The sequence below is a fragment of the Malaclemys terrapin genome, chromosome 3 (assembly GCF_027887155.1).
Source record: "Malaclemys terrapin pileata isolate rMalTer1 chromosome 3, rMalTer1.hap1, whole genome shotgun sequence".
NCBI classification, from domain to species: domain Eukaryota; kingdom Metazoa; phylum Chordata; order Testudines; family Emydidae; genus Malaclemys; species Malaclemys terrapin.
In genome coordinates this window covers 129791755-129798590 of record NC_071507.1, presented here as the reverse complement: position 1 = coordinate 129798590, position 6836 = coordinate 129791755, and the positions used below count along the sequence as shown (strand labels likewise).

At 39.8% G+C, this 6836-nt stretch overlaps 1 long non-coding RNA gene across 1 annotated transcript; it reads left to right on the top strand.

The window, feature by feature from the left end:
* Window positions 1–4296: 4296 nt before the first annotated feature.
* LOC128834816 (uncharacterized) lies at window positions 4297–6425 on the top strand. Its single transcript, XR_008444492.1, has 2 exons — window positions 4297–4385; window positions 5662–6425. It is a non-coding gene; the product is annotated as an uncharacterized LOC128834816 (long non-coding RNA).
* The last annotated feature ends 411 nt before the right edge of the window (window positions 6426–6836 follow it).

The window sequence follows — 6836 nt, the reverse complement described above, 5'->3', positions numbered from 1 at the left end:
GATGGCAGTGTTTCATCTGCAGTAAACCCACATGGGAATATTTAATTTTATCTACTGTCTGAGAGTATTCTCTTGTGGGATCAAAGCAGCAAGCTTTTTACAGTTAAAATGTTAATTAGACTTTTATAACAATTTTTATCGTTCTGCTCTTCATCTAGCTTGCTACAAATATGTTTATTTACAATTCCAAAATGCTTCCATTAATATTCCATAGAAATCTGCCTTCCTACTCAGAGGTTAGCTTAATAACAAGCCTCAGAAATATACTTACAGACACACATGGAACACCTACAGAATCACAATGCTGCAAAATTATTTTGCTACAAATGGGCTAATAATCAAGTGATTCTTGAGATCAGCCTTTTTTCCAAAGAGACAAGTCTGTAAGACGAGGTGTCATTTGCATAATTATTTACAGCACTTCATTGGTTTTGGAGACACAGAACTACACTGAGATTTGTTTAGCTAAACGATTTGCAGGGCAGGGGAGAGGAGTTACAAGAATTTTAGGCTTGTGAATGGTTTTTGGTGTAACGCTACCTGCTGTGGCTCAGGTGCATGTACCAACCTCAGGGAAGGCTGTTAGGAAGTAGGACACAAACCCCAAATTGGTTGTGAGTTCTATACTTAGGTTTCACTAACCAATTATCAAGTGTAAACTCCTCAGGCACTGTAACAGCCTTAACATGGAGTCAGAGACAGTCTCCTTGGGTACTCTGAACTATATTGCCACCCAAGTGGGCATACCTTTGTAATAGATACCTTATACCAAAAACCATAACAATATTCAAGTTATTTCCAGTCCCAAAGGACCAGTCACTTATCCCAGGTCAATTGCACTTTAGATCCTACACCAAAGACAACGCTTACAGCCAATCCTATAATAAACTACCGTATATACTTGTTCATAAGCCGAATATTTTTGGTAAAAAAGTGACACATCAAAGAATGAGGATCAGCTTATAAATGGGTCTACACCAAAATTTGATGATTTTAAACTCTATGGAATCATTGAATTGAATATCTAATACATTGTCGTTTTGTTTACCTGGAGCATCTGCAGGCACGGAGCCCCTCAGCTCCCTGTGGCCACGGTTCGCCGTTTCCAGCCAATGGGAGCTGCGGGAAGTGGCACGCTGAGGGGCTCTGTGCCTGCAGATGCTCCAGGTAAACAAAATGTCCAGGCCTGCTAGCAGTTTACCCTAATGGTCCAGGAGCCAAAGTTTGCCAACCCCTGAAATATAGAGTCGGCTTATGAAAGGGTCATACAGTTTTTGCTATTTTTACTTATCCATCTTGGGGGGTCAGCTTATAAATGAATGGGCTAATGAACGAGTATATATGGTATATAAAGATTTATTGAAAAGGAAACCAGATAGTTATTTACAAGGTTAAAGCACATAACTGTACATGCACAAATGAATTACAATCTTAAGTTTCAAAAGGTAATAGAATCTTCTGTAATCAGCAAACTCTATATGTCCCTGAGGGCTAATCCAGGTAAGCAGCTGGGGATTTCTTGCTTATGCCTAGAAAATTCTTCCCTTCCCCAAGTCCAAGTGGCATAGAGATACCTCATTCCTTTTGTTTGGGGCTTTTGTCCTGCCAGGTGCTCTGAATTGTAAACTCAGCTGATGAGAGGAACACACTTGCATGATTTATCTTCACGGGGGGAGGGGAAGGAGAGAACAGAACAACAAACATCTTTTGTCCTCTTTAACATCCCACAATAGCCTGTCTAGTAATGAATGACCTTTCCTGTTGGGAAGGATATAGCACCTTCTGTTGAAGATTGAAGATCAGACCTTCACACTAATTAATATGTCTCTCTCTCCTGTCTGATGACTTGCACAGTCACAGAAGTTCACAATACAACTGTTCAAATATTACCTTACAACATGGGATACAGATGTTATAAGTGAGATTAATAAATGAAGTAACTCACACGCATTCAATAAAATCTAAACACTAAACACAGTCTTATAAGTCTAATATCTGTTTTAACAATGCTAACACACACGTGAGCCAGACTGAGTCCAGCTATATATTTGTGTTCAGCTGAGACATGGGGACCTTGGCATGAGCTGGCACCTACTCTACCAGTATCACACTTGAGTTTTGAGGAAAAAGGAATAAAGAATACTTGGAATGTTTGAAATGTTATAATATAGTAATTGACAATATAACCTCACTCAACACTAGGATAACATGCATCGATTTTGCCCAAAGCACTGGTCAATTTCTGTGCTTCTTACTGGAGATTGTCCACAAATGAAGCAGTTAGTGGGACTGAATATATGATATAGGCCAAGTGTCTAAATCGCCACTGCTTGTACCTTGCATAGTCATTTACCCATCCACAAAGTGAGCATAAATTGGATATAAAAACACTATCAAGTAAAGAGGATACCATTTTACACCTGCTATGCAGACTCCACTTTGTGATGGCACAATTCATAGAGTCATAGAATTCAAGGCCAGAAAAGACCATCATCTAGTCTGACCTCCTATATAACACAAGCACAGTGTGCCAGGCTCTAAATAGATGGGAATAAGGACAAGTTTAAGTCATTACTGACTTTTTCACATTTGAGCTGGTGGCCTAGAAGTAGAAATCTCTATACACCAAGAAAAAAACCTCTTAACTATTCTGTCCCCCTGCACTGAGATTTCTCAATGATGCAATGTACCTTTAAATTTTTTTGGAAATATAGGGCCTAATATTGACAGTTCCTTGAGCTCCGTAGGCCTCAGAAGGTCAGAAATGCTGACTCTAAGGCTATGTCTACACTAGCACTTTTGTCGGTAAAACTTTTGTCAGTCGGGTGTGAAAAAACCACACCCCTGAGTGACATAAGTTTCACCCACAGAAGCCCAGGTTTGAATAGCACTATGTCGGTGGGAGACACTCGCCTGCTGACATAGTTACCGCCACTTGGCATAGAGCGGCTACACGGAGACGTACAACAGAGCATATGCAGTGGTACAGCTATGCCACTGGGACGTCTGTACCGTAGACATAGCCTGAGACAGACCAATGGAAAACTTAACCTTGTTGAAGGAGGCAACATGAAAACAGTACAGTTTCAAAGGCAAGAATTACAAATGAATTTCCCACTTCTTGCACTCCACAACTACAGATTCTCAGGCAATTCACACCTCTCAACCACAGCTGTAAAGCCAGTTGGAGTTAATTCATTTCTAGATCAGTTACATGTTACTCACTTGCACAGCTGAGAGCAGAGGAGCTGATGTGCTTAGGGCTGCTGTATTATTGCCATGGGATGTGAATCCTATAGAAGTCCCTAGGCCAAACTAAGCAATGGTGTGAGTTGCACATCAGGACTACATCATGTTATTGACTTTTGAGATGAACTCCCCAGAGAAATCAATAAGGAATTCTACTTAAAAACAACAATAAGATATGGCCCCAGGTGTAACATTGCTGGATAATGCATGTACGTGGAAAAATACTTGTGGTCTGTTGGGGCTTGATTCTGCTCTCAATCCTTCTGCTAACAGAATTAATTCCATTAAAGGCAGTGAAGTTATACCAGCACATAAACAATATAGACACAATTAGAATCAGGTCTACCGACATGCAGTGACTATGCAAACTGAGCACCACCAATAAGATTTAAGAAGAGATAGAAGGCGCTTGGGGATAGTGGAAAAAAAAATATCTAACAAGAAGATGTAAAATAAAATAGTTTCACTAGATTTTAACTCACACCCACACAGTATGCCCCAAAAGTGCAAATTGCATTACCTTGCCAGTTACTCCCATTTCTAAATAATTGACTAGTGACACGTATTATGCAGCTATTTATGTCCCTGTTAAAGCTGGCCCAAATCCTTGTCCCATTGAAGTCAATGGGAAGAGTTCCATTAACTTTAATAGTACCAAGATTCAGCTCCAGAACTTTTCAAAATGATGGAAATCTGCTTTAAATGTTATACTTCTGGATGGTCACAGAGCTTTAGCACATTATGATGAATGGCTGTAATGACTTTTTCCCCCAAAAGCATTGTAAGTAAATTATTTTTATTTTATTTCATTAAATCTAAATGCCAAAATCTAGAGATGCAGTTAAAGCCTATTCTACTAGCTGGCAGACACCCAACACTTTGGATTCTAGGCTTTGGCCAATAAGTAACTGGATATTGTTAGAAAGTGAAGCTGTCATAAACAGATAGTTAAGGGTTAATGCCTGTTTTACCTGTAAAGGGTTAAGAAGTTCACCTAGCCTAGCTGACACCTGACCAGAGGAACCAATGGAAGGAAAAAGATGGTTCAAAAGGAAGGAGGGAAGTTCCCTTTGTCTGAGTTACTTTCAGTTTTGACCGGAGTGGAAAAGCTCCAGAATTCAGCCTCTTATCAAGTAGTGAGTATTAATGAAGGAAATAAATAGGTTTATGTTTATTTCTTTGTAACTTCTCTTGGGCATTAGGGAATAATCAAATTGGGTATTCTTTTGTATACTAAGTTCTTGCCCAGGGGAACATCCTCTGTGTTTTGAATCTGTTGTCTGTGAGAGTAACTGGTATGCTAATCTCTCCCAGAGAGTTTTCTTTTACCTTTCTTTTCGTTAATTAAAACCCTTTTTTTTAAGAACCTGATTGATTTTTTTCCTTGTTTTTAGATCCAAGGGGGGGTGGATCTGGATCCACCAGGGGTTGGTGGGAGAAAGGAGGGGGGATGGTTAATTTCTCCCTGTTTTAAGATCCAAGGGGGTTGGATGGTGTTCATCGGGGAATTGGTGGAGGAGTTTCTCAAGGCTACCCAGGGAGAGAAAGGTTTTGGGGGGGAAGACAGAGTTTCCCAAGTGACTCAAACTATTTGGGTTGTGGCAGCTAGACCAGATCTAAGCTGGTAATTGAGCTTAGAGCTTCTCATGCAGGTCCCCACATATGTACCCTAAAGTTCAGAATGGGGGTGAAACCTATGACAGAAGCAGATAGAGACAAACATTTAGTGTTCCAAACCAGGAGGTGACCACCTGATTTCCACTAATATTAACTATTTTGCAGCTGGTTCTCCATGCATAATCTGATGCCAAAAATTCTAGTGAAATCACAGTGAAAAGCTATGACATATTTAATATATCAGACAGTCCAGAAGGTATATTTTTCTCAACATGTAATTTCTAGACATATTTAAGCTATCAATGATAATTCATCAATACAGAGATTCAAATTTCAGCTGGTCCTGTATATAATAAGTCTAAACTGTATTGTCGGAGTAATTTAGAATGTAAAGTCCTTAGGGGTAGAGACCTATTTTCTTCTATGAGCTGAGCAAAATGATGGTTCTCAGTATCAATCAAGCTCATAGAGGCCACACACCCAGGCTGCTTCCTGGGCTTTTCCCTCAACCCAGAGCTCTGACTGTAACCCTGTTGTCCCGGTAGTAGCACCAGCACATGTCCTGTCCAGCAGCCCATGCAGACTCTGATCATACAGCATCGTCCCCATCTCCAGTCAGAGGAAAGAAAGCAGCAGAAAGTAGGGTGGGATTTCCTGTCAACTCTGTAGCCAACCAGGGCTTTGGAGGGGAGAGGGTTTGCCTTTTCACCCTGTTGATTATGTTGGGGGCTTCACGCTTTGCTCGTAAGTTGGATTCCTTTCTCAACAACTCTTTGTCTGTCTTTGTCATTTTAGATTGCACACTCTGTGGAGCAAGCACCATGTCTTCCCCTGTATTGGGAAAGCACCAAGCTCACTGTGGGTGCTACTGTAATCTAAACAATAAATATCAAACAAACAGATGCCACGCCTGAAGGTGTTTACACGATGCAAGAGATGTGAAGGTGGAAGTTTGGATATATGCTGTCCTTTCCTCCAATAACAATGATCATCCACTTCCCAGAATGTTCATATTTTATGATATACAGGCAAAACTGTTCACCTCCATTTATTTAGAACTGCATCTTACCTGAAACAGTAAAACAAAAGTCTCTTCAACCTTCATAAAGCATTAGATTTTACTAGCAGAACATTATTATTGCAAGCACATTATTAAATGCATCTTTAGTAAAATAGCATTGTTATTTGCATGGAGTCTATCCTGGTAATAAAGCTTCTTGAATCTGTGCTGAAAGAAAGATTTCTTTTAAGGCTCATTTACCCTTGGACTGATAAAGCAGTTTCACAGAATTCTTGACTTAAAACAGCTTTGGAATATAAATGTAAACCCTGGGGGAAATAGGGGAGAAGAGCAAAAGCAGTTCTGTACTGTACCTTCACTTGAGCAGAAGCAGACACCTGAATTAATCTCTTGCTGCTAAAATAGAACATAATCTAAACTAATCAAGGAAGGGTGAAGAGGTTGGGTTTGAAGTTGAACCTTAAATTGAGATTTAATCCAAACACTGTAATGCCAAGGCAAAACTGGACTCTTGGAATTAAACATACTGTACTATGTGCATGAGTTGTGAATTCTAGCTTGAATCATTTGAAATCCTCTTCTAAAACAGCAGGGGAGAAGATAAAGGGAGGAGAGAAAGAAAGAGAGAGAAATTCCATCTTTGAGAATATGAAGATGGATGATGATCATGTGATGACCCACCTAATTAAATATGTCCAAAATCTGGTCATTTGCACAGAACACTGTATTACATTTTTAAAAGGGCACAAAATTAATGTCAGGTTTAGTCACAGATCTCTCTGGCTGTGTGTGTAGAGGATTACATTTCTGTAATTTTAGAGAAAGGTATAGTGCTTTTGGTCATGTGCAGAATCACATGCCATTCCACTTTGCCATCTGAGCAGCTTCTGCTTTATCATCACCACAGACTGAGCACACAGAATACAGCTATATAAAAGGAGTCTTAAAT